This window comes from Rhinolophus sinicus, chromosome 16, assembly GCF_057876585.1.
Source record: "Rhinolophus sinicus isolate RSI-liver-muscle chromosome 16, RSI-T2T, whole genome shotgun sequence".
Lineage (NCBI taxonomy): Eukaryota > Metazoa > Chordata > Mammalia > Chiroptera > Rhinolophidae > Rhinolophus > Rhinolophus sinicus.
This window is the reverse complement of record NC_142516.1, coordinates 101,258,841-101,286,795: the sequence shown is the minus strand read 5'-3', so window position 1 is coordinate 101,286,795 and position 27,955 is coordinate 101,258,841. Positions and strand designations below refer to the sequence as shown.

Below are 27,955 nucleotides of genomic sequence, written 5' to 3'. Positions count from 1 at the left end.
TGTTCTAGCTTGTCCTTTACATTCCATAACCTGTGTCTGAATGTAAAAATTACTTATCACAGGTAGAAACTCCTCCTATAAAAAGGGAACATTTGCTTCATTGTAGTAAGTGTAAGAGTGGGAGTGGATGAACGGAGAAAAGTAGGCCTTTCCACTTAAAGAGGTTTTTGGTAATGATTGTATTAGTCTTTTTTTTTTTTTCTCGTCATCTCATTCACTCCTTTTTTCCATTGTACCCTCTTTCTATTTTCCACTCTTTTGGATACTTTTTCCTGTTCAAGTGTTTATCTTTCCTCTTTTTCCTCCTATGTTATCTGAAGTGTTTTAAGATCTCAGGTGATTTATCCTGGCAAAAGAACAATTAAGAAATAGTCTGTGCTATTACAGATAATTTGATAGACACTTGTTGGAATGTAAATTTAGATTCCAAGAAAAATATTAATAATTATCTGACTTCTTAACCCTTTAAGAAGGGTATGTTGAAGAACTTAGAAAGAATACTGATTTGTTATATTTAATTATTTGACATCTTTCATGTTGAAAAGTGCTCATTTAAAAGACCTGGAGCCAAATGATTTTGGAAAAGTCTGCAAACTGTATGAAGAAAGTGTGGACAGTGTTTTCTTAACCTGAATAGAACAGAAGTTACTAGATATAACTCCTTTAGGATAATCTCATGCACTTAGTATGAATCACCATGCTGATACAAAAATCAGATAGATCATATTTAGCATAAATTCTATAAAGCCAATATGTCTCTCCTAAAACAGTTATAAAATTCATTAGATGGAGGTAGGGGAAGCAGAGATGTAGGCAGCAACTTACAACTATCCCAATGAATGTACTCTTTCTCTCTCTCTTTCTTTCTCCTTCCTTCCTTCCTTCCTTCCTTTCTTTTTTTGTTCTTATTTAAAATAAATTCTTGATAGGGTCCAGAGAATCCTCTGGACTATGGAATCGTTCTCCGTACGGTATCCCAGCAATTTCCACATTTCTCTTTTATTAATTATATTTTGTGATCAAGTATTTCACACCAGTAACTAACCAACTTAACCTGTTTGTTGCTACTTTTGCTCACATATGTCTATCCACTAATAATATGCCAGCAGCTTTTTCTCTAATTTAGAACATTGACATGTGAGCTAACTGGTATAATTATGTGATCGTGGGTAATTTACTTCTTCTCAGTTTCTCCCCTGTAAAACCTAGAGATGGAGTTAAATATCTTAGGACTTTTTCTAGCTGATAATTTTTTTTTTTAATTCAATGATTTCTATCACTTTTTTAGGTCCATATGGAAATGTGGTGTGGGCACATAACTGAGTAAATCTTATAAATTTTCTCCACAGCACCATCTATAGGCCTATTGAGTCAATTCTGATGTCATGCCATTCCACTGCTTTCTTTCAGTTAGTTAACTGTAAGAAATACTTTTTGTTTGCTTTTAACATTTTTTCATTTCTAATCTTGAAAATTAATAAGTAATTGACCTCAATAATAATGACATGAACTGAACTTCTCAAATTATAAAACTGAAACTTACAGCTAAAGAACTATCTTGCAAGAGAGCCAGATACACAAAAATGTGTATACATCAAATAGTGTCCTTCTAAACAATGTCAAAAAGCTTTTAAATAAAATTATTTATTTGTTGAATCAAAATAGCTTTAATTCTTAAAGCTGAATTCATTTTTTCTTTATCAGTTTTTTGCCGTTTGGGTATAACTTGTGCTAAATGATTAAACAGTGATCTCTTTTCCTGGTATTACTTTCAATTTACAGCATTGTTCTTTATTAGTTTCTACTTGAAAGAACATTTTAACATTTAGTGTGAAAATAAAAATATTTTCATATCTATATTTCATAATTTGACTCATTAACTTTCCATTAGAAAGTATTTTGCTTGACTCATATATACATATACATGTGAGTATAAATATAAATAAATATAAATATAAACATAAAAAATGTATAGATATAGATATTCCCAAACAACTCCTCAAAAATTGCAATTCTAGTGCTCGTTTTGGCAGCACATATGCTAAAATTGGAACGATACAGAGAAGATTAGCATGGCCCCTGCGCAAGGATAACACGCAAATTCGTGAACCGTTCCATATTTAAAAAAAAAAAAAAAATTGCAATTCTAGTGGAGGAAAAGGCAATTGAATGCATTACGCATCACATTTTAACAAATTCTAAATATCAAACTCATTATCATGGTGATTTTTTTATTATTATTATTTTAATTTGTTTTGTGAAAAGGCAGCTCAGAGCTACAAAAGAGAAGTTTCAGGCCACACTGGGGAGAGACACTGAAACAAAACAGAAAAAGATTCTGGAATTTGGTACAGAGCATGAGTTACACGCCCTGTGCAAGGTCATTAATAACCAACTGATTGCACTGCACAGCTGGTTTGCTAGATAGTAATGTCGCATTTACATATGACTGTTCTAGTTTGAGCTGCTAAGGTGTGTTGCTTTTAGTCCTCCAGGCTAGCAAATTAGCGTAATGTTTTCTTACCGTAGTCTGTGACCTAATGAAGCACATGAACTTTCTACATGTGAAGTAGGAAACCTCCATAAAATAGGTGCATACTATCTTCTCTTCATTCACAGCTTTATAGCCTTTATCTCTATGTGAACTATTATTTTAATCACCCACTATCTCCCATCACATAATTCATTAAATAGCTGTTTCCAGATCTTTATCTACTGTAGATCCTTGCACGCAAATCTTAAGTTTACTCTTTCTTCCATTAATAGGAATTAAATAATAACACTATGAAAGATACTTTCTCTAACATTTAATACATGCAACCAAGTTTATATTTTCTTATGAAAGGAAAAGATGCTCAAAAGAAATAAGCAAAAAACATCAACATAACATTTCTCTTTCTAGAGAAGTTGAGATGCTTTGTTGCATTCCACTAGATCAAAAATGTATTTCTTGACAACAATAATTTCACTGCTGGCACCAGACTGTGATAAGACATGGCAGAAGTCATGTTTACAACAGCCAACTTGAATTTAACTCAAGGAACCTTTGGCACAAAAGTGGTACCATGTATCTGAAACCACTATTACATCGTTAAAGAATAAAAAATGCATCAATTCAGTGAAAAATTAGAATACTTTTATCTATTGCATTCTTAAATAACCCCAGGGAGCTAGACTTACTGGACAGGGGTAATTATTTCTAGGATGCCTAGAGACCAGGTCTTTCCCTCCTTCCTTCCTTCCTCCCTTTCCTTCCTTTCTCTCTCTCTTCCTTAGAAGTTATTAATAACTACTATATTTTCTTCCAAATGAAAGATTGGTACAATCAGAATAACTGAACTACCACCAGAAAAGAGTAACCTTGACATTTAATACAGCTTTCAGCACAACTACACGCACCACGTAATTCAACTGCATCTTTGTTTTATTTTTATTTGTATCTTTCAATTTATAACTCAGAAAAGAAATAATTCCCTCAGAGTCCTTAAGTAACTTTTCATATTGTACAATGGTGGGACTTAGAGTTTTTTAATGGCTTTATTTTGATTAATAAAATAAAATTAAAATGTCTAGGAAATGCAAATTAATCTTAAATAACCTCAATCAATGCAGGTCATGGATGCTATAGAACTCACCAGTTAGAGTCATCAGTAAAAAAAAAGACAAAGAAATAAAATACAAATGTAGTGATTATTTCTAGGGATATGTGCTCATAATTTGTGTTCAGTAACATTGTATGTTAGTCTTATATTATTAAAAAGCATTAGATATTTGTTTTTGTTTTGTGATGGTCACCAGTATACATATATGAGATAAAGAAATTAAATTTTCTACTGTTAAGTGAATGGATTAGTGGATTATTGAGGCATAAGACAAACCTTTGAGTGACAGCATCACACATAGACTGCATCATGCATTCAAAAGGGCAGTAAAACTCCCAAGTGATTAAATGGAAATGAAAATACGTTCTTTATAAAACTCTGTTATGGGCCAGCCTGGTGGCTCAGGTGGTTAGAACTCCATGCTCCTAACTCCGAAGGCTGCCGGATTCGATTCCCACATGGGCCAGTGGGCTCTTAACCACAAGGTTGCCAGTTCAATTCCTTGAGTCCCTCAAGGGATGGTGGGCTCTGCCCCCTGCAACTAAGATTGAACAGGGCACTTTGAGCTGAGCTGCCTCCCAGATGGCTCAGTTGTTGGTTAGAGTGTGGGCTCTCAACCACAAGATTGCCAGCAAGATTGCCAGTTCGATTCCTCTAGTCCTGCAAGGAATGGTGGGCAGCGCCCCCTGCAACTGAAATTGAACACGGGCACCTTGAGCTGAGCTGCCGCTGAGCTCCCAGATGGCTCAGTTGGTTGGAGTGCGTCCTCTCAACCACAAGATTTTTGGTTCAACTCCCGCTAGGGATGGTGGGCTGCACCCCCTGCAACTAGCAACGGCAACTGGACCTGGAGCTGAGCTGCGCCCTCCACAACTAAGACTGAAAGGACAACAACTTGAAGCTGAATGGCACCCTCCACAACTAAGATTGAAAGGACAACTTGACTTGGGAAAAAAGTCCTGGAAGTACACATTGTTCCCCAATAAAGTCCTGTTCCCATTCCCCCCCCCAAAAAAAAAAAAAAAACTCTATTAGATATCTCAAATAAGGGTCTAATGATAATGAGGAAATTTATTTTGAAATTGCAGGTAAAGAATTTGAATTAAATATTTCATGAAATATAAGAACAGAAAAAAGGAATATTTCTAAATATTTTTAGTTCATATAATATGATTTTAAATGTTTGATAGGTAAGTTAATAAATTAAATATAAGTAGACATTTTTCAACTTTATCTTCATGTTTTATATTCTAATTTATCAAAACAATTTTTTCAAATTTATTATGGTGAAAAATAGGGCTTTACATTGTATTTAGGATTGCCATATATTTGGATCTAATATAGTATCTTGGTCATATATTTTTTAAAGCATTTTTTTTCCTCAATTGAGTTTGTAAACTGAGAATCATAACCACTGCAACAGATATTGTTATTCTTTCATGAGTAAAAAAAAAACACTTCATATTTCAAGACAATGAATTACAGTTTTTGAGCTGGTAGAAGTAGCACTATATTAATTGAATTTGAATTCGGATTACTTGTGTCAGTGCACATGTAAAATATGTTCCTCCTTGAGAAATTAAATTCTACTAAGGTGAGAAAACTCTTTACATATGACAACATAACATATGAACTCTGTAAGTACCAAATGAATGTAACATGCTAAGCATATTACACGGAAATTCAGAAGCAAAAGAAGTTACTTTAGGTTGGGGTTATCAACTACAAAAGTAAGGTATCCAACTGTCCTGATTTGCCTAGGACTAAGGATTTTCCAGGGGCACAGGACTCATAGTACTAAAACCAAGAACTTCTTAGTGAAACTCGAATGAGCTGATCACATGGATGTGAAATCATATAGGGTCACAAGTAACTTAACAAAAGAAATTTAAGCTCCTTCAAGATGAAACGACAGAGAGGTCTATACTATGATTGGTATATTAAGAAAAGGCTATGTTTCTTTGATGGAATATATAATTTTCAACTAGGAATTACACTGCTTTTTGGATCAAAAAGAATAAAACCAATAGGGAGACCCCACTTTCATTAGGGGAAGCTATGTTGATATGCATACCTATTATCAGGCCAGATACCAGGATTGGCTTTAGTGACAAAGCTTTGGTCCTCGCTTCAGAGCACTGTGAACAATTAAACTCCATATCTTCACATGTTATAGAGAAACATTTGTGTCCATTTCATAAGCAGAGCTGATGACACTTTCACTGGTTTTCTTCACTTAAAGATAATTTGGGCTCACATGAAAACTAGTTTTAGGGCTGACATATTGGTGTATTGTTCTTTTTAGAAGCTCTTAAAGCAAGTTTCCTGCACTGAAAAGAAGAAATAAAAGTTAGTACATTTATTGAACTCTGTGATTTACAAATACCACCATATTTTTAATGTTCACAACAACCATACATAGAAAATACTATTAATATGTCCATTTGCCAAATGAAGACCCAGAATCACAGAAGGGTAAGTTATTCTTGCCCAAGGTCATTTTGTTAGAAAGTGGTAAATACCTGAATACAGGTATTCTGATTCTAAGGACCATGCTCTTAGACACCATACAATATCAAGTAACTGAAAAGAAAATGAAATAATTTAAAACTTTACATCATAAAGAACTCATGAAGGATAAGGTACTCAAGTTTCTTACTTCTGAGGGCAAATGAATATATTAATATGTGTGCTGAAATGTCAAATTTTTTTTTTAAGAGTCAAGAACTCAGTGCTCATTCTATGACATAATTTCTCCTGGTTTGGTATTGTTTCCTACACAGTAAGAGTTGGCTTTTCCAGCATAGTTGGAAAGAGAGACAATTAGACAATTCAAGATAGAATTCCTCTTCCAGCTCTGAATTTCTTGAAATTGCTCTTTTCTCTATTTAAATTCACTGACAAATTACAAACCTCTACTCTACTTTTTTCTGTACTGATGCATTGCAAGAATTTCATCCAAATAAGCCTTAACTTTCTGGAATACACCACATTTCTATTAACATTTTGGAAAACACCTTCACCCTCTGTGAAAAATCAGAAAATGAACACATTTCTTCTATGTAAAGTAAAAAATAAAGCAACATGTAACCCTTATAATGGTAGGTACTGTAAGCAACTTACAATTATACTAAATTACATTTATTTACACAATTTCTATAGCAAATCTATGGAATAGGTACTATTACACTTCCCAGTTTAGAAATAAACTGAGCTAGAGAGGTTAAGTGGTATGGCCAGCCATACGACCAGTAAGTGGCAGAGCTTGTGTTCAAACACAAGCAATCTGGCTGTCAAATGTGTCCTTGTCCACTGTGCTATATTGTTTATTTAACCCACTTTTAAATGTCATTTGATCAGTTGATGTATTCATAATAATTAACTAGAGACTAAAGCCTGATCACTCAGCATTAATTGGGTTTCTGCTATGGATTAGGTATAACCCTTAGACTAGGTATTATTTCCTTACATTTTATTTGCTGCTGTAAGGTAGATTACGAGCTATTCCATTCATTTAACATTCACGTATTTTTTAAGAAATGTATAAGCTTTATAAAGCACAGTGAAGACCCAGATAAATCAATATAATTGTTAAGAAGAAGAACTGTCTCTAACCAATAACATTATGCTTTTATTCTTTTTCAAGAATGGCCTGATTTTAAAGATTAGGTAAAATGTTCCAGCTTGAAATAGCATCTGGCTAGCAGCCCTCTTACAACATTTCCCCAAACTCATGTCCCAAAAAAAGAGACTTCATGACAATGTTGATATTGTGTAGGAATAAAAAAATTGTTGCTCTCTTACTAGAATGTGGAAGGATTTCCACTAAATTCAAACATGATGGAACATGGATTGTGCAGCAAAATTTGTGTTGTGCCAGTGCTTTGCTTTGCGAATTATACAAACCTGTCTTCCTGAAATCAGGAGGAAGGGCTTTTAGCATCTCTCATTATACCCTTCATTTTTCAAAATTAGTATGCATTATGCACATTACTGTACAGTTAGTATCCATTAGGAATGTGATCTTCTGCAAGTCTACTTCCTTTGTTTCTTGAGGCAGCCAAATGTCTCTCAAAGTTCCCCCCAATGGTACTTACTTCCACTCCAGATCTAGAAAGAGACTGCAACTTCCAGAGCATAACTACGCAGGAATTTGTGGAAGAGAATAGTGAATAAAGGTGAATTTATATGCTGTGAAATATTTCCAGGTTGCTTGGGGAGAATAGAAGTGCTGAGATTAGCAGTGCGTATACTTGGGAGAGGAGACTGGATGTGAAGGAGTTCCAGCCTGAGGGGAGGATGGTAAACAATTTTTCAGTCTTCAGGCCAACAGAGCCTCATTCAGTGATAGATACCGATAATTCTGACAGCAGTTAATATTACTGAGCATGTACACGTGCTCATCCCTGTTCCAAACACTTACAGGTCTTACCTCATCACATCCTCATAATAATGGCTCTCACTAGCTGTGCCCATCCAGACATTAGGAACTGAGGGAGAAGCTACCCAACACCAACCTTTTAGCTGTGCTCATTAGCCATTGGCCAGATCCTAAAAGGAGAGGGAATCAGACAATAACACTTTAGGGCTAATTCATAAAAAATGGAGGTATCAGTAGAACACAATAAATAGGTCAGAAAGAGGCATTGGCCACAGAATTTGGTTGACAACAAAGGTGACATTATCAATCAGTGTGGAAAGAAAGAATCAATTCACGATTTTCCAGTTACAATCAATAGTTTTTGTTTCCTATTTTGCAAAAGGGAAATAGTTAAATCTTCACTAAATAATTCATGCTAAAATAATTCCCAGACGTGTTAGAATTAAATGTAATAATATTGAGACAAAACTTACATGTTGCATACTCTGTTGATCACTGCTGTAAGTGCTTTATATATAAAAATGCTTTGGTCCTCGTTCTTTTCAGATTATTTCATTCTTTTACAGATAAGAAAACCAATGTGCATAGAGGTTAAATAACATTGTCCAAGGTCACACAGCTTATAAGTGTTCCAACAGCCATCTCAGACTTAACATGTCCACAAATAAATTCCTAGACTTCTCCCTAAAAACATATCGCATCCTCTATCATATCCATCTGAGAATATTATTTACTCAGTCATCCAGTCACTCAACTGAAAACTCTCAAGGCCATCTTTAACTCTTCTTACAGCTCATATGCAAATACTTTGGAAAATTCTGATAGATGACAGTTTGTTCACACATTTCCTGTTTTGTTTTGTTTTTCTCCATAATTTCCTAAGTGGTCTCCTTGCCTCCAACCTTGTTTCCCTCCATTATATTCGTAGTGAAGAAGCCAAAATAATCCTTTAAAACACAAATCAGATTTCTACCTGGAATACTGCTGCCCCAATTAATCCCCATGCCCCAATTACTCCCTAACTTGAAAGGTTTTGCCCAGATGTCTCCGTATTAATGAAGATTATCCTGACAACTTCTCTAAAATTATAACCCACCATCACCATCTGACTCACCAGCACTTCTAATCCCCATACCCTGTTCCTTTAATCACTCTCTAATATTGCCCATAATTTACTTCCTTAATATAGCTATTATTTTTTGTTTGTCTTCCTTAAAGTGTTAAGTTCTGCAAGGGCACAAACTTATCTCTTTTGCTCACAGATGTATACTAATCACCTAGCACAGTGCTTCACACTTAATATAGACTCCATAAATATTTTTGGAATGAATGAAGAGGCTTGGATTTCAAAAGTAGGCCGCATGACTATAGAGCTCATAAAATTAATGACTAAGCAATTCCATAAAAAATGAAATTATGAAAAAAATGTTCAAAAAAAGTAGTGAACATGGGAGGAGAAAAGGCTTTAGAAATATTAAAGTACTAACAGAAATTATTCAGGAAAAAATCTGATAGTTTAAAGGATATAAGAATTAAACCTTTTTTAAAAACAACATTAACCAAAATTTTAACAATAAAAAAATGAGCAATATCTGTTATAAATATGGTGAAGGATTAATGTTCTTTATATTAAGATCTATTACAAATCAAATGAAAAAAAAAGCACCAAAACCCCTATAAGTATTGTGAAGGTATATAACTCACAAGTAAATAAACAAACAGCAAAGTATATGTACTGGGGGTGCCAAAAAGACACATGATTTGAATCATCTTTTGTTATCAGTATATGTTGAGTATTACAATTTTAATACAGCTTTTTCCTTTCTTAAAATATGTATACATCTTTTGGCACCCTCTGTATATATCACATTTTCTACTAATACAACTCATTACATTGAGATGCCACTTTTTAAAAAATAGGAAGTCAGCAAAAAATATAAAAAGAAAAAAGGGAAAGGAAAATTACGTATACCTCATGTTGATGAGGACTCAGTAAAACATATATATCATGAGGTTTAAAATATTCCTGCATTTTGATGCAGTGGTTTTATTTCTAAGACTCTATTCTGAGGATATAATCTGATATAAAGACAAATGTGTGTGTACAAAGGCTCTCAACAAAATCTTACAATAGAGAATCATACTATAAAAACAAATCACATTTGCAAGACTTGAGAAATACTTCAATATTTCATAGAAATGTATGTGATTCATTAAAATAAATGTTTTTGAAGAAAACTTGGTAACTTTGAAAATACTAACATGTTTACAAAGGCAGGCCAAAAGCTGTTGGGAGTATGGTCAATGCAGATTGCATCAAAGCCCAGTTACAATTTAGGGCAAAACAAGGGATGCAAAACTCTGGAACACGGGCTGCTGTCCACAGGCAAGCTGAGCAGGCCCAAGCCTTCTATGAGGGACTGTGAGTGAACTCTTGTGCAGAGTAAGGGAAAGTCTTGGTCACATAGGTCACTGGGGTTTCAAAGACAATGCTAACCTATTTCCCAACTTTGCCTGAGATAAGAAAAGGCCATTCTCATGTATCTGATGATGGCATCATTATATACAGAGTATTGCTGTCACATAAAAAGCTAATAGTGTGAGACATGTACAAAACTAAATTTTCCCAATACATTTCTCTGTGACTGTCTCTAACTCTGAGATACAGCAGCTTTGAAAGGAAATGCTTCACACATTACATATCAGCTTCTAAGTGTAAGAATAATATTTAGAAGTGAACTGAAACTTGAATTCCTAAAACAATTGTAAGTTCAGTTCTGTGGTATATTTTAGCTATGAATAGGCATTGTAAAGAATTGTTTTACGGCTACCATTTCTTGGGTCACTTGTCTTTGTTAATTTCAAAACAAGAGTGCTTTCTTGTTTTTCTGACTAAGGTGCTAAAAAGAAGTTTCCAGTCAGCATATAACATTTTATTACAAATTACTTGATTTCCATGAATTGCATTTTAAGCACAGTGCAGGTTTGTGGAATAATACCAAATTCGTATTTTAAAATTGCAAACAAAAACAAACCTTCCTCTTTCTATTGCTAATGACTGTAGTATATGCAATTCACTGTGCTGTTCAAATAGATTTCAAGTAATTTTCCTGTAATTGCTAATCATTTTAGTAGGTGGCATGAGGTTAGCAATCAATAATCACACGAAACTGTTGAAAATGAGGCCCAGGGATCAATAGAACATTTTTCTTCCCATGGAAACACAGCCTGCTCAGACGGCTGTCCTCGTTGTTCCTTTCTGTTCTGTATTTATTATAGATTCACAAGCTCATTTCTTATGGGAAAAATAACAGATTAGGGAAATAGACAAAAATGCCTCTCACCAAAATCAAGGCAGAGATGGCATTTGTTATAAAGAACATACCCTAAAAAAGAGGCAGGTGGGGGTATCTAATTTGGTAGAGATGCTATAGTGAAAAGTAAATTTCTTAATCTCTAATCAGTGGGTATATGTTGTCACTGTTCCACTTTATTTTGAATGTATTTTTAAATATATTATAAAGACATACACTCAGCTCTGTATATGGAATATATCAGGGGTTTATTTTTGAAGACACACTCAAACAGAATATGTAGAATTTTGTTTATCAGGGTGAGACAAAACAGTAAATCAATAAATGTTAGCTTCATTTTGGTTTCCTAGGCATTAAAACATTTAATTACTGATGATTAATGGGAATATGTTATTTCATGAAAAAATACAAAAATACAGTTGCATTGCATAAAATAGATTTTCATATGTATTGGCCCCCCCTCCCTTTGTTAGAAAGTGGATTTATATTTGTTATAAAGTTCATTACCATGTCTACAGGTAGATGTGTTCTTGCATATTTTATAAAAGCCATCATTTACCACTCAGAAAATCTAAAAACCATTTAAAGATGCTTTTGTGGGAAAGACCAAAATGAAATTCAGTATAAGAAAGGACTCCTTTTGTTGCTCTCGCCTTTGTTTGTTTTCTGGAGAGATATTATAGGAACCAGGTTTGCCTCAGTGTATCTTAGTATTTTGGAGAAGATGATCGATCACCAGGTAGTGCTCCCAGAAATTTAGGACCCAGCTCAAGGCTGGGTTTGAGAAAAACCCAGAGGAGAGCAGTAAACTAGAGAGAGAGAAATTAGAAATAAGAAATGTAATTTAAAAGAAAAAGAAGCAGCATGCAAGTCACATCTGTGGGTGGTCTCTATCAACATCCGCTATTAATGTAAATACTCAAAAAAGAAATCAATAAAAAATAAATGCTAAACTCATGTGAACTAAGGAGGGAATATATATAACCAAGGAGGAAATTCTTAAATTTTGCGCTTTGGAGTCTGCGTGTGGGTGCCGGCTTGCCGCCTACCCTTGACTCCCTTGGGGAATATTCCTTTGGAAGACACTGGTCCTCCACGCAGTTGGCACAGCACTGATTCCGAGACCGTGTAACGCGTGGCTGAGCCCGGGAGAAAGCGTTGCCACCCATCTGTTGCACCAGCGCGAAGCTGGAAGCAGGCATCTGCTCAGATGCCATTGGCGACTAACAGCACCTAGGGCTTTAAGAAAATAACGGAAATCAAATAGAAACCGAAGGATCTCAAACAGGATAATCGCTAGCTAAAACTCCACATGGACGCCACTCTATTTTACAAATGGACTTACAAGTCTTGGGATCTAGAACAACCAAGCATCGGTGAATGACACGCTGGGAATCACCGCGTCGCAGTGACTGCAAGTAAGTTAGTGTTAACTTTGCCAATATATAGCTTTACCTCTCCGCACTTTAATCGTTTTTTCCTGTGTTTAAACCAAAGAGATTGGCCAGGAGATAACTTTTATTCTGAAATGTCAGGACGCTGATGCGAGCGTTTCACTCATTCACTCACTCACACTTATTCCACCTGAAGCCATGGAACCTCGCGTTCCTAGGCTGGTGCGCGTTTTGGGTTTTATTTAATATTTGGAAACTTACTGATTTCCTATGCCTGTTGGAAAGACCGAGCTGGGGTGGGGGTGGGAGGAAAGCTGTGCCTCATCGTTTCTTCATTGCGACCGTCTCGATTGTTGACACTAGTGGCAAACCGCGTTGTCCTGCTTTTGCAGGGGAAGTCTGACACCTTGAGGACTGGAGAGGGGGTGCTTGAGCCCAGAGAAGTGGGAGTGGGAGAAGCTCTGAGTTGCGGCATTGGGGTAAGGGTTACTTTTACAAGTCGGGCGACGTGCCGCCTGGGTGCTTGTTTACTGGGGTGGGAGCTGGGCGTTCAGAAGCCTAGTTCTGGCACGAACTGATATCGGACATGTCTGCAGAGCTCCCCCAAGCCTGGAGGTGTGTCTTGCTTGCATCCAGGACCACAGGGTGGGTTCTGGCCACCAACTTGCCTGGATTATGGTGAGCTCGCCTGCCCAACTGGATGACCTCGAGCAGTTGGTGGTGGGAGGCCGAGGGCTATTCCGGAGCAGCCAAGCCTAGAACCCAGCTTCAGCTTCTGCCAGTGCGCGGGTCCCCTCCACCGCCACGCAGAGCCGTGCGTGGGACGCGCAGCTTCAGGGACTGTCCCTTCCAAGCCGGGTCTGTGCGGACCCAGAATCAGGTAGTCGCCGGGGACCGAGGGCGGGATTCCTTCCTCTGGGCTCATCCGCTGTCATCCGTGGGATCTCTAACTTTATCTTCAGGGATCCCTGGGGGCGGGGGTGGGCGAGCTCTCCTCCCCGGCGTTCACCTCCCCTTCCAGGGCTGCTCCTCCCCCGCCTCCCATGGCTTCGCTCTCAGAGCATCCTCTCTCCGCCCAGTTCGGTGCCAGCTGCGTGGGCTCCAGCTTCGTGCGTTATCCTTGGAATGCTTCGAAACTCGGTGGCGACTAAGGAAATCCCATTGGAATTTGCCGGGCGTGCTCGCACCAGGCATAGCACCGGCTCTGCCAGTCCTTGGATCGATCCCTCTTCAGCCAGAAGCTTGCAACTTTACAGGTAAAGAGGGTTTCGCCTCAGACAGAGCTCCATTTGACCGGGGCTGCACCTCGTCTCCTTTCTCGGATCTCGGTTAAGTTTCTCAAGCTTCCTGGGAAGCCAGCTCCCTCTTGGGAGGCGGACGGACATCCCTGGGGGGTTACGAGTTCAAAAGGCTCCCGCTGCGTGGTTTCTCTTTAAGGCTTCAGACCGGGTTTGTGAAGCTTTCTGTGGTTGACCCGTGCTGAACATGAGTTGGGGATGCTTCTCAGCCTCTCAAGAACCAGGCTTTAAAGCAGGGGAGAGGGCGAGGAGTGAACCCCTTGTGTGACTTATATGGTAAACAAAGCGGCTGCAGCCACGCTACGGTGTTGGAGAGGAAGGCTGTTTTTAGCCTTTTATGCATTGGGAGAAAATGGAGATCTTGGTGGCCCCCGGGCCTGTATAAGTCAGCCCTAGACTCTCTGGTACCTAAACTGGGGGAATGAAGAAAGGGTAGTGACTGATATCCTGTCGATTAACTACCTTCTGCGTCATTTTCATTCTCTATCAAGAAACAGAAACACTTTTATTCCTGTTGCTGGACCCAGGGTAGGGATTCCTGGTTTGCGTGGCAACTGAAATTCCAATGACCCTGTTTACTATTTGAGTAAATCACTGGGATTCACAGCACAACTTAGTTCAGCTGTGAACTCAGCTGCCTTTTGTTACTAGTTACTAGTAGAGAATATTGGAAGAGGATGGAGCGTTTAGAGAGACTGAGAAAAGGGAGCAGCACTTCTCTCGTCTGTATCCACTATGTTGTTTCCTGTCCACATGGTTTCTTTGGGGGCTTTCCCAGTTAAATTCCACACCTATAAATTGCAGCAGGTTGCTTACTGAATAAGCACCAAGCCAAAGGAGTGGGAGGAGGCAGAGGCAATGTTTACTTGTCTTATTAAAAAGAAATTTAGAACAGATTTGTAAAACAAAAAAATCCTTTAGGTCTCCTAATATTTTAGCTTTCCTATCACAGTAATCACAACACAAAGTGTGTTATTAATTATTTAAGAAAAAAGGTTAACAAGAGGTTTTTTTAAAGTAAAACTCGGAATTAGACATTGGAAGTTAGAGTGGATGGATGTGTTAAGACATTGCAGTTGTTGTCACTGTGTTATGGTTTGCTATTTAATCATACATTTGTGATATTCGTAATACCTACTTTTATTCATTTGGACAGTAGACCACCTTATGTATTTAAGGCAAAAAAAATCGATAAGATATAGGAATAATTAGTACTTCAGATATTAGAATCAAAATTTAGTAAGACATTGTTAAACACTTAAAAAATCTATATGAATTAATGCAGTTTTGCAAATCAGCAAATCGGTAGACATTATATGTGTTTTATCAAGGTATTTTATGCAAATGTCTTGGATTAATAAAGCTTAGTACAGCAGGAGAAGAAGAAAGCTCTTACATTGTTTATGAATAAGAGACCATAGAGCTGGAGAGCCTTTCAGTAGAGCTCTGATCAGAACTCAGCTACTCTGCTAAGCTTGCGGTTCATTGTGGAGTGAAGAGCTGACAGATTTATACCAAGAAAGTGATGCACACAGAAACACGAACAGGTCAAAGAGACTGATACATAAGAGGTGCTGAATATTCATTGAGTGAATGAATGTATAGTTATATAGATAGATAGTTAAAATAAGGTGTTAGAAGATTTGTAATTGCAAATTTAGAAAGAAAAGTTCCTCCTCTTAAGAACTTGAACTTGGGCATTCATCAAAGCATATAGGATCTAAGTTCCACAGATACAAGAAACTTGTCTCTTTAGTAAAATCTGTCAAACATTAACAATGTTTCTAAAAATCTCTGATATTGAAAAATAAGACAAGTTTCAATATACTTGCTTAATGGTTCTCAAAAATTTATAAGAGGTTCTCAAAAATTTATAAGAGGTTCTCAAAAATTTAAAATTTTGTAATTTTGATGTTATTTATTTCTCTGTTGAAGTTTTTTCCAGGTCGAGATAAAAATTCACAGAGAAAGCTATGAGAAAATTAAAGTTCTGTATGAATTTTATGCCCATTTTTGTTATTAAAATAGTAAGAGACCCAATAACTTTTCATTTAAAATAACCTTAATTAATTCAAAGTTTACATAAATAGGAAATACCAGAAACATTTCTTTCATTCTTTCTGATTAGGAGAAATTATAATATCTTGTTCAGTACACTTGTTTAAACTTTTTTACTTAAACCCTATTATTAACATGATTAAAGTCCTATCAAAATATAATAATAGCCCATAGGATGTACTGATTAACCTACTGAATTAAAAGACACTTTCACAAGAACATTGTTGAAAATGTCGTATTTTCATACTTACATGTTTAATTGCCAGGATAATTGATGGTGATTCAGATTACCAACATTATATTTAGCAGATGAAAACTGAAATAATCTATCTTTTCTAATTGATGCATGTATTGGAACAAAAATAAATATATGCACAAATTTGGTCAATATTTAATAATGCTAGAGATGAAGAATTTTGTAAATCAAGATAGATACACAAGAAATACTAAACAGTAGCTAGGACAGTAAGACTGGACTGAATATTTTCTTATGAAAATGTGATTGTTTCATTTTTTAAACAAGCTAGGTGAAGGTAAATAAAACAAACTCTTAAATTTTTCTTTTTTCCAAAATCATCATTGCCAAACATTATACAAGATCAAATTCCCAATAAACTTTAATTAAAAAAAAAATTCTAATGTGCATCTTGACTTTCTACATTGTATTGTCTGGACTAAATTGAAATCAGTGTTATTGACCTCTTTAATATCTATGGAAAACCCACCACAAGCATTTTGATTCTCATTAAAAGTGAGGTTGAGGACAGAGATCAAAATAAAAACTTTGTCTTTTCACCTAATTTATGCCCAATTACCTCCCCACACCAAGCAAACATTAAAACTCGTTAACTCAACCCAACTTCAATTGGACATTTACTTCTATCTAGTTGTATGAAAAAATTGCTTTAGAACCCTTCCCTGTCCTTATATTTTCTATTTCTAATCCTCCCAGATGCGTTGCGACTTGACTATTTTAAGAGATTTGAGAATATTTTGATCAAAGATATAATGTCATAGCTATATCTTTTTAATCAGCACAAATATAGTCCTGATCTCGGAGAACATTAGTAATCCAAAATAAATCTATGCTGAAAATACATTTAGGAAAAGAGGCCATTCATCTGTGAAACTGAAAATTGAAGACACATGCATTGAAAATATATCAATGTAAAACACGTTGTAAAAAGAAAAAACAAAACAAAACAACAACAATAAGAAACCCTACATTGTTCCTTGAACCATTTGGTAAATAAAGTGATTTATTTAAATTAAAAAAAAAAATCTCAATGATCCTTCTGAAACTTCAGTTTTACTTAAATAGGACGTGAAAGAGCGATAATAGTTTTGGTACTTGATCTGCTCTTATAATTAAACTGGAGATGATATTCGATTAATATTAGTGTATGTTTAGTGTCCTTTAAAAACATGTTCACTTTGAAATACAGCAGTGTCATAGAATAATGGCTTCTTGAGAGGCAACAGATGACACATGGACAATTTTACACATAAAATTAGAAATGTTCATTAAAACATTAAGTTAAAAATATGCTTTGATAGCTTTATCTAGTACACTGCATTCTTTTTGAGAAATAGCAAGTGCAATGAATTGAGTCAGATATGCATTCATCATATTCTGCTTGTAGTTTGCTATTGTTTTTAAAATATGTTGAAAGTCATCATAAGTAATTTAGTTGAACAAATATGATCAAGAGTTAAAATTTACTTAAGACAAAAGAACAGGAGCTATTATGAAAAAAAGGAAAGGAGGGAAAAAGGAGAGGGCCAATATTTATGGGCACTTAATGTACTCCAGGAACAATGCTAGAAACTGGAAAAAAACACACACAAAAAAAACATTTTTCGTGTTATCCTCACAGCTACCTTAATACTGAAGTATTATCACCACCTTTTAAATAATATAAAAAGATTATATTCCTAAAAAATCACATAGCTGTTTTTTAGTAGTCAGGAATTGAACCCATGTCTACTTGGTTCTAAAGCCAATACTCTTTCCTTAATTCTTATAGTTTCTAAGATAAAATTAGTAAACTTTAACAAGATTCATAAATTCATTGGATTCTTACAACTATTTATTTCTTTAATTTTTAAAATATTGTAACGTTGGGACATAAAACCATAATGAGGCTAGAGTACAATATTCTGTTAACTAAAGCTCTATCAGTTTGAAACAACATGGCAGACAAGCTATTCACTTCAAGCAGATTGTTCTCAAAATTATTTTCTTCCTTACTCTTAAATATAAAAATACTATATGTGGAAAGGAATAAAAAGGTGTATTTTCATGGATAAAATTCAAGGTTATATATTTTTTTTAGGCTATTAATAAAATATTTTTGTTTTATATATATAGCAATCATGTTAAGACCTGTTAGGTTTATATTGCATCTTATCAAAGTCAGATAAAATTTCTACACAAGTGTTTTGTCTTAATTTTATCTGAAATATTAATTGCCTGTTTATTTTTAATGTCCCTTGGTATTTAATAAGGATGTAGCTCTCATTAATACATCCCAGAAGACATCTATCAGCTGATAGCACATTTTAAGAAATTAGCCATGGTTTTTTAAACATATACCTGCAGTTAAAACTGATGTGCTTATGTCCAAAGACCTATTGATATTGAAGCTGAGTAGTTTCTTTGAATATATGTAATACCATTACAGAAATTAACCCTGAAGTGGTATCCATTCAGTAGATATTTGTTGAATATTAGTAAATGAATAATTGAATAAATAGATTAATGACACAAGTAAGCTGTTCATCTTTGGATTTTCTGGTAAAGCTCCCTCTGTATTGCTTCCTGTCAAAATATTCTCCAAGCATTTAAGACTAGCTCAATAGTACTGTCTCTTTGAAAGTTTCCTTCTTGTCTTCAGGTAGGTAGAGGGTAGAGGTCTATCTCCTGAACTAGACAGTAAACTCCTTTAAGAAACCCAGAGGATGCTCAAAAAATGTGTGAGTTTTTAACTGAATTAGATTGTCATAAATATTATGCTGTTGTAATTGAGCACAATTAATTTTACGGTTTTATAATACCATAGTTGGCTGAATTTTGAGCACATATAATGAGGACAATTATAATAACATTGCATTCATGTGCTATATTGAGTACCATGTTATTACCTATGTTAAAAAAAATAATTAACTCACATTTATTCAATGGACATAACTTCCAGTCAACTAATTACTCCATAATGCTCATTTTCAAAGGATTTATATAACCAATTATTATTGTGTCTTAGTTTAAGTGGTACTGTGCTGGAATTCTTAAGGGAGAGTTTTTGTTCCATTACACTGAGAAGTGTGGTTAGAATTGAAAGAGGACAGATACAAGTGTTTCTCAGGAATACCTACACTGAACCACAGAAAGCCAGAGACTTCTTTGGAGTGATTATATTTGCCAAAGTAAGTTGAGAATTCAGGTCAAAGACTTGACAGTACATGATGTCCAGTTATGAGTGACATGAGCTTTTTTTCTTAAGTCTTTTCATTCTACTTCATTGAGATTAGAATTGTTACAAATTAGGGTTTATGAAAAGAGTTGAGGTACTCTGTTACATTTTTAATGTATTTTACCTCTAAATGATAGTAGAAAAACAACACAACCTGTGTATACCAGGATCGTAGTTCATAGCATAGTGCACTGTAATTTTTATTTTCACAGAATTTGTATAATTAGTGTCAATATATGCTTTTGGAATGGATGAATGGAATAAATGAATGTATGGATGATTGGTCTGGTGTCAGCTGTTATATCAACCCCTGTATTTTAACATGCTGTTCTTTCAATTAACTGGGCATACACCAACAGGAATCCCCCAAAACACAATGAGAGGACAGGCATGGTGCAGAGTGTACATTGAGTGAAGCATGAGGAATACATCACGCCTTAATATCAAATCTTCCCCACAGTTTGTGACAGCATGGGTGCCATTTTATGTGAAGATCTTTTTCATGCTAAGTGGAGTGAAATTGCACACCCTGAAGATCACATTGAAGGCTACATTTTAACTAAATACTCTTCTGTGATAGTTGTAGTTTGACACAATTGGGCCTCCTTTAGTTTCATCTAGAGTCATATACATATATACACAGATTGCTATGTAAGTAATAAAGAATAATAAAGAGTGGAAGACTGCTCTTGGGTGACAAGCTTTTAAAGTAATACCTACAGATCAATGATGAGACATAGGGAGATAAAAATTGTTAGTAAAGAAAGTAGAATTAGCCCATAAAAGACAATTGAATTTATTTGTCAATAACTAACTGTAGAATGATTAGATATGTAATAAATGATTTTGAAGGACATCTAATTCAAAAGTCTGTTTTCAAGCAAGACTCTCAAATCTTACTAAATCATTTTTTTATTATATATTATATATATATATATATATATATATATATATATATATATATATATATCACACACACACACACACACACACACACACACACAAGATTCTTCATGAAAGGCTTATTTAATACATGACAATCACTCTTCCAGATGCTAAGACTACAGAGAGACACATATTTTCCTTTTTCTTTAGGATTTCAAACAAAGGAGTCTTATAAACCTCTTATTATCATGTTCCAGTATCCTCTATTAACTTATACACATTTTACTGTCTAATTGTCTCCTGATCTTTTTTTATGGAAATGGAGAACTAATTAAGGAAATAATATAACCATATTAAAATAAATATAGCCTATACTTGGAATTAAAAAAAAAAAAATTGGGTCATGTTGGAAGAAATCCTAATCCACCCTCCTTGTTTCAAATTACTTAGGTTTTCCAACTATAAATTTATGCTAAATTTAAATAGCATTATTGATAGTACTAAACATGGTACTTTCCTTTTATATAGATATTACTAAATTACCATTCAAAGGCAATGTATTTTAGGAGATAAGTTGTTTTCCAAAGTCTTGATCGGTTTATGGTGATACACTCACATTTTGCCCTCTGCCCAATCCTCCTTGGAACCAATGAAGCAAACTTAAGTGAAGAAGGCAGTTTTAGAGCCACGGATGTAGTGACTTGGATCCTCATCCCTACATCTTTGTATTGGGACATAAAAGACCTTGACTCAAGATATTCTTGGAAGGATGAATCCGTTCTAGAATCATTTAACAGTTCTCAGTGTCCACTGTTCATGTTTTTTAGTGACCTCCTCTGTCTACAGCTGAGAATGTACTGAAGACCTGGAAAAAGGCCATCTTTCTCATGGTCTTAAATATTGGGACCAAAAAAAAAGGGGGGTGATTGGACTAGCTCTATTAATCATTTTAAAATCATTTTTTGGGACTTACATTCCTAGGACTGCCCACTCTGCCAGAATTATGCTTTATGAGAGTCATCGTGTGAAATAATCAGAATACCCACTTCTAACCCTCTGAGAACCTCTATGATTAAAGAGAAAGAAATATTTCTAAAGAACACTCAAATTTTAGGGTTATTGTTGCTCTGTAGGATATTGAATAGCTTTGTATCTAAAAAAAAAACACAAAAACAACGATATGTCCCTCTGCATGTGGTGTATAAGAAGAAAATGCTGGCGGGGGAAAGACTCATTTCCTTATCTGGTTCATTTTAACCTCACAGCTTAACATTTTGATTTGTAATGTGCAAGCTTAGAGAGCTGAACTGCATATTTTCATTTAGCATTCTAGCACATTCTTGGAACAAAGTGAACCAGCAAATAATTTTGCCCTTTCATGAATAAAAGAGGCTTTAATGAAAAAATGTTTCATTATAATAGTAGTTACAATAAAGAATTTTTGCAACATATAAAATATCAACAACTTTAACTTGAAGAATGAAGACTGTTTTATATTCTGTTGTACTTAGCAGTGAACCATTAAAACCAAAACTTAAAGCATAACTTTCTAATATACAGAGGGTGCCAAAAAAAGTGTATACACATTTTAAGAAAGAAAAAAAAAAACTATTAAAATTATAGTACACTGAATGACGCTATTTATTTGATTAATACCATCTTTTGAGTGAACGTCATACTACACATTGCTCCGTAATTCAATTCAACTTCAAAAAGTAATACATAGATAATAGCTCTTAAAATACGTACATTTTTGGGCACCTCTGGTACTTAAATACGTTCTTACTAGTTATTACAAGGCTGTTATTGAAATACTGAATACAGTCAAGTCTTGACAATCCCCCTCCACTTTAGAATAATAGTTAATGGTAATAATTTTTGGCAACACAAAATGAAAAGATCTTTTTATATAACGTAATATTTTAGCTTCTGTTTTTTGTTTTTGTTTTTTTAAAAAAACATATTTACAAAGTCAAAATACAGGCAGGAGACAATCTGATTGAGAAGATGTAAACAAATTGAATATCTGAAACGATCCATTATTGAATAACCTAGATATGTTTGAAACATAACCTTGATTCATTTCAGTTTATTTAAAGAATGTTATTTGAAAGATGAGCTACATTATTATAATACTATTGGTTTTAAGATTCAAAAGAAGATCTATCTATAAAAATACACAGGGATTTTGTATCAAAATAAATGTGATTAAAGAGAATCTCTAGCTCATAATATGCATTGGTATTCATTAGCTTTTACAGGTGTTTCAGGGTCTGTCAGGATTTATTTTGATTATTTTAATCAAAATGAAATGGATATACAAGTATATTAAAGATAGCGACTGCTCAAAGAATTTCATATATCCTTAGCTCATTTCCAGTGCAACATTCTGTAACATCTACTGCTCGCACTGCATCAGTACTCTACTTACAGATGGACACCTTCAATTGTGTAATTGGTCCTGGGTGTAAGGCTCCTCCCTCATGGACTGGAGTTATGACAGAGGAGTTGCCATGTATAAATGCACACTCCCTGCTTCCTCAACCAGACCAGGGCACTTCCACATGTAGATGGCAGGGGTGATGAACATTTATTTTTCTGAACATTTATGAAATGGCGGTAAGATCCTGTGTTCATGGTGAAATTTCTTTATAGCCTCTATTGAATTATGACTTCTGATGAAATATCATTACTAGGTTCTTTTTTTTCTAATATATTTAAGAAAAAATAAGCCAAGAAGGGCTTAAGGAAAGGATTTTAAGGAAGGATATTTCATATTGTTACATTCTCCCTTGGTGTACAAGAAAGGGCACAGTGAATTTAATCTGTTGTGTTTAAGAAAAATGTTCACTTGTACAGTCTGTCCCATTATGAGGAAAAAAATGATTACAGAGTTTGTGCTAGGATTTCTGGCCATTTTGTGTTTTACACTAAAATGAATGCTCACTGTAATCATAAGGATAAATACTAGAAATACTCATCACATATATGAATATTTTCACATCTTGTCTGAAACAGCAAAGTACTTAAGATATATTATTGATTTATTAATCATAACTAATCAAAACTATTTTTTGAAGTTTAACATTTTAACTCATGCAATAAATATTTTCAATTTATTTTCCTAAAATTCTTAGCAGCACTTTGAAAGTGTTCACCTATTATTTGAAATATAAATGTAAGACCTACCAATACAAAATATTTACCTAACATTTGATGAGCTATTTTTGTCTTTATTTCTTACCCTAGAATAAGTTGAATTAAATTTGAGGGACAGTATATTCATCTTTAAAAAAATAAATTTTATATATGCTGACACATGCATGGGGGGGGGGCATGGGCTGATGTGGATAGGTTTTTAATTTTTTTCAAGAACAATTATATATCTGTTTTATTTTCTATTTTAGTTTTTTATTTATAATTGTAGATACCACATCTACTGCTTTTAGATGTCCTCTATTCCTTGTAGCACAACCATGCCTCTGAGGAGAAGCAAGAGTTCTCTTTACTCTATTTAGTCAGTGGCAATGAATTTTCTAAGATTTTGTTTGATTGAAAATGTTTTCATTTTCAACTCACTTTTAAAGCTGTTTTCGTAGTTGGATATTTTAGTTGGACATTATTTTCTTTCAGTAAATATGTCACTCAATTGACAGTTAACTTCCATCATTTTTATTGAGAAGTCAGCCGTCAGTCTGACAGTTGCTCCTTTGAGGCCAATGTGTTCTTTATTTTTGGTTGCTTTTACGTTTTCTTTTAGTCTTTTGTTTTCAGTAGTTTTACAATAATGGAGCTACGTGATCTCTTTGGATTTCCACTGCGTGAAATTTGGAGCATGTCTTAAATATGTCTTGATATCTTTCATCAATTTTAGAACATTCTTAGTCATTATCTTCAGATAATAGTTTTGGACTTTTTGTTTGTTTGTTTCACCCTTAAAGGTCTACAATTTGTACCTTTTTATTCTGTGCCATATTTCTGTTATTCTTTGAATTCTTCTTTTAATGTATTTTCCAATCATTTTTGCTCTCTGTGCTATAATCTTGATACTTTTTATAGCCTTATCTTCCCATTCATGAATCCTCTTTTTTTTAACCATGTCTTATAATTGCTGTTAAATTTATTTATTATGTTATTAATTTCAGTTATTGCATTTTTCACTTCAAGTATTTCAATTTTATTTTCCATAGCTTTTAGATCTCTCATAAAATTTTCCATTTTCCTCTCTAATTTCTGAAGATCCTTGAATATTTACTTTAAAGCCTAAGGCAGATGCCTCTAATAACAGGGTTATGTGTTAGTCTGTTTTTCTTAATTTTTTCTTGCAATGCCTCATACTTTTTATTTAAAGGTGAAAAATGTGTATCAAAAACTGTAGAAGCTTTGTCATCCTCTCCTTTATCCGCTGGCAGGCAGATAGGATGGAGTGGATATCTTAGCTGACGAGAAGATAATTTTCAGACTTTGCAAGGCTCCATGAATCCCTGGTTGACCGCATTACTATGTTATAGGTCCCCAGGGTCTGAGAAACTTGGCTGTTTAATAAAACTACTCTCCTTGCAGGTTCCTGGATAATGAATTTTTGTGAGATTGATGAATATTGTGCTTTAATTTTCTGCAGCTTTCTGATAAATGTCTAACTTATTTTCCTGCAAAATTTAAGACCTTAACAAATACCTCAAGAGATCTGGTGCTAAATGTGGCACTCACTTTCATCTGTCTCCCTTCTTACTGGACATGGGAACCTTCATTCTGGTTTCCCTGGCAAATGCCTTGAGGGTTTGTAGAAGATCGATTCATCTCACTAGTTTCCCCCTATCTGAGATTTTGGCTCCCCAAGTCATAGTTAGCTCTGCAACTCTTCTTTAGACAAGTTTTGTGTGTTTTTTTAAATTGGATTGTTTGTTTATATTTACCCATCTTTTCTAAGTGTTACCAGAAGTAATGTTAGTTCTCTACATGCCATTGCATTGCAGTCAGAAACTTAAGTTCTTCTTTTATATTTCAACTTTAACACTAAAAAATTTGGTCAAAATGTTTAATAAAAGAAAGTATACTATGATAGTAGAGTATAAATGCATAGTTATACCCATAGAAAGGCAAATGTAGCATCTGCCAATGAGTTTTGGAATCTTTAACCTGAAATGTTTTTATAAGCACAAAAGTAGCATTATTTTTGTAAAATTAGGAAGTCTTTTAAATTGGAAATAAAACAAACACTTTAAAGCTTTTTTTTTAAATAAAATAATAAATTTTAAATGAAACCATACTAATGTGGCACAAATCAATTGTAATTAATTTACAACTAATAGCTATTTCTTATTGAAGAGTAAACACACTATTAACTGAACAAAAAGTAAAGGCAATATAATGCAGTAGCAATTTGACCTCTGTCATTGAGGTGAGATTTTTTTTTTTTTTCAGGCCTATGCTTTTTCTCAGTAATCTTCATTTCTCCCATTGGAAGTCCATTATAAAAGGATAGGACAGTGCTATCACTCACTTCTGTCTGTGTTATGCTTATAACTGTTATTGCTAAAATTACCCAAGGCCTGATAGAATACATTTCCTTAAAGATGCGCTACAGATGTGCCTAACACTAAATTACATCAGCTTGTATAACTTAAGACATCATCCAAACCTGCCTCTGAGACAGCACCTCTGATTTTACCATGTGTATCATTACAGCATATGATTAATGTAGCTACTAGTTGTTTTCATGTAATCCAATTCAGACCTTGTTTACCCTGATATGTGAATTATTTGTCTTTTTAAAAATATATGTATTGTAGCTTTAATCAGTGCAAAAGGGATGCAAAAGTGGATGAGGGGAATGCTATCTTTACAATACAGACTTGACAGTGATTGGATCCCAACACAGCTCCGGCCTGACCAAATGAGAGTTAGTTTGTCAGTGCTGAACCTCTGAGGGCTCAATAATCTGTTTTTTCCACAAACATTTACAGGTTAATATTGGCTTTAAGTATAATCATTCCCTTGTGGCTGGCCTGAATGAAGTATGATTTAGGTTTTCTCAAAAGAAGGTGAGGAGTTAGGTTAAATTCTAGACTCAGTGCTGGCTGGTCATGTCCCAGAGGGTGATTCACATTTGTCTTGACCTTCCTAACCTGTACATCTGTTGAAAATCTGATATCATGGCTGTGACAATGGTTCTCAACACTACAACTGCTACTTTGCAAAGGAGTTCATTTCATGGTCAAGAGCAGTGTATCATTGCAGAGCTTCAGAAGAACCCATCCTAATGCCAGATTTCCCTTCCACTGGAAAATCTTGGCCACCAACCCCGAGATTCATCTAAGTTGTATATAGAAACAACTTGTTCCTTTTTTATTTCTCAGAAGAAGTTCATGGTGTAGATGAAACAGTTTTCGTATCAGTTGGAGCAACAACATGAACAAGCTGGAAGGCATAATGACCAGGATCTCACTTCGCCTCCCCACCCTGAGCTACATTTCTATCAAGCACCTGGGCCTCTATAGCTGCACAACCAATCTTCTACCTAGGAAGTCCATAGATTTCTTCTAATCATGGGAATCAGGTCTTTGCAGTGGGCTCTAGTGAGATTTTAGCCAATCTCCTGGTACCTCTTGAGGAAAGTAACCAGGCTTCCCCAAAAGCTGTGGGAAGGATTTGGGGGAATCCTGGAAACTAAGACAGTACTTGAGGAAAGAGCAGATGTTTATGGTTTCTCAAATCTGACCAAAGTATCATCTCATTTCTACTCTATACACCTATGAAAAGCAAGTATTTTAGTCTTTAACTCTTCTTGACTTAAGTACTTTATTTTTTTTTTCCACACACCATATAGATTTGCCAGAGTCTGTCATGCCACTTTTCTCTTATTAGTACTAATATCCAAGAGCGCCTTCTCACAGACCTCCCTAAATAATGGCTTCACTAAACTTTCAAGCATCTGGAAAAAAATGGATCTAGTTTTCCCCAGATGATGGGACTGGATCTGTTTTCCTCAGATGATGGAATGAGAGGTGTGTGCAATGTTTCAACTGTCTAAATATTTTCCCACTTTATTGAGGTATAATCGACCAATAAAATTGTGATATATTTAAAATGTGCATTGTAGTAATTTGACATATGTATACATTGTGAAAAGAGATTTCTCCTATCTAGTTAATTAACATATCCATCACTATGTGTATATATATATATGTATATGTATATGTATATGTATATGTATATGTATATGTATATATTTCTTTTCTTTTTTCTTTTTGAGAACATTTATGTCCTACTCTTAGCAATTTTCAATTATACAATAGTTTTAACAACTGTATTCACTGTGTTACACATTAGATCCTCAGTTATTATACCTCTTACTGCTGAAAGTTTGTACCAACTTTTGCCTATTTCTCCCACCCCTGCCCTGCAGTCTCTGGTAAGCACTTTTATACACTCTATTTCTATGAGTTTGATTTTTTTTTTAGATTCCACATATAAGTGAGACCATAGAGTATTTGCCTTTGACTTTTTCTGTTGAGTTTATTTCACATAGTATGATGACTTCAAGCTTC

The 27,955-nt window shown here is 34.7% G+C and overlaps 1 protein-coding gene and 1 non-coding gene across 6 annotated transcripts in view; both read left to right on the top strand.

The window, feature by feature from the left end:
• The first annotated feature begins 2,017 nt into the window (after positions 1–2,017).
• LOC141571468 (U6 spliceosomal RNA) lies at positions 2,018–2,124 on the top strand. The gene has a single exon (XR_012496196.2). It is a non-coding gene; the product is annotated as a U6 spliceosomal RNA (small nuclear RNA).
• A 10,253-nt stretch (positions 2,125–12,377) lies between these two features.
• The window catches only part of TRPC4 (transient receptor potential cation channel subfamily C member 4), a 212,004-nt gene continuing 196,426 nt past the window's right edge, over positions 12,378–27,955 (top strand). The window contains exons 1-3 of one of the 5 annotated variants that reach the window (XM_074329993.2): positions 12,379–12,715; positions 13,084–13,170; positions 13,771–13,947. The gene's annotated coding sequence lies outside the window, so the exon portion shown is untranslated. Of the gene's footprint in view, positions 12,716–13,083; positions 13,171–13,341; positions 13,572–13,770; positions 13,948–27,955 lie in introns of those variants that run through there. The other 4 variants (XM_074329992.2, XM_074329991.2, XM_019736607.3 and 1 more) reach the window with 4 other exon arrangements.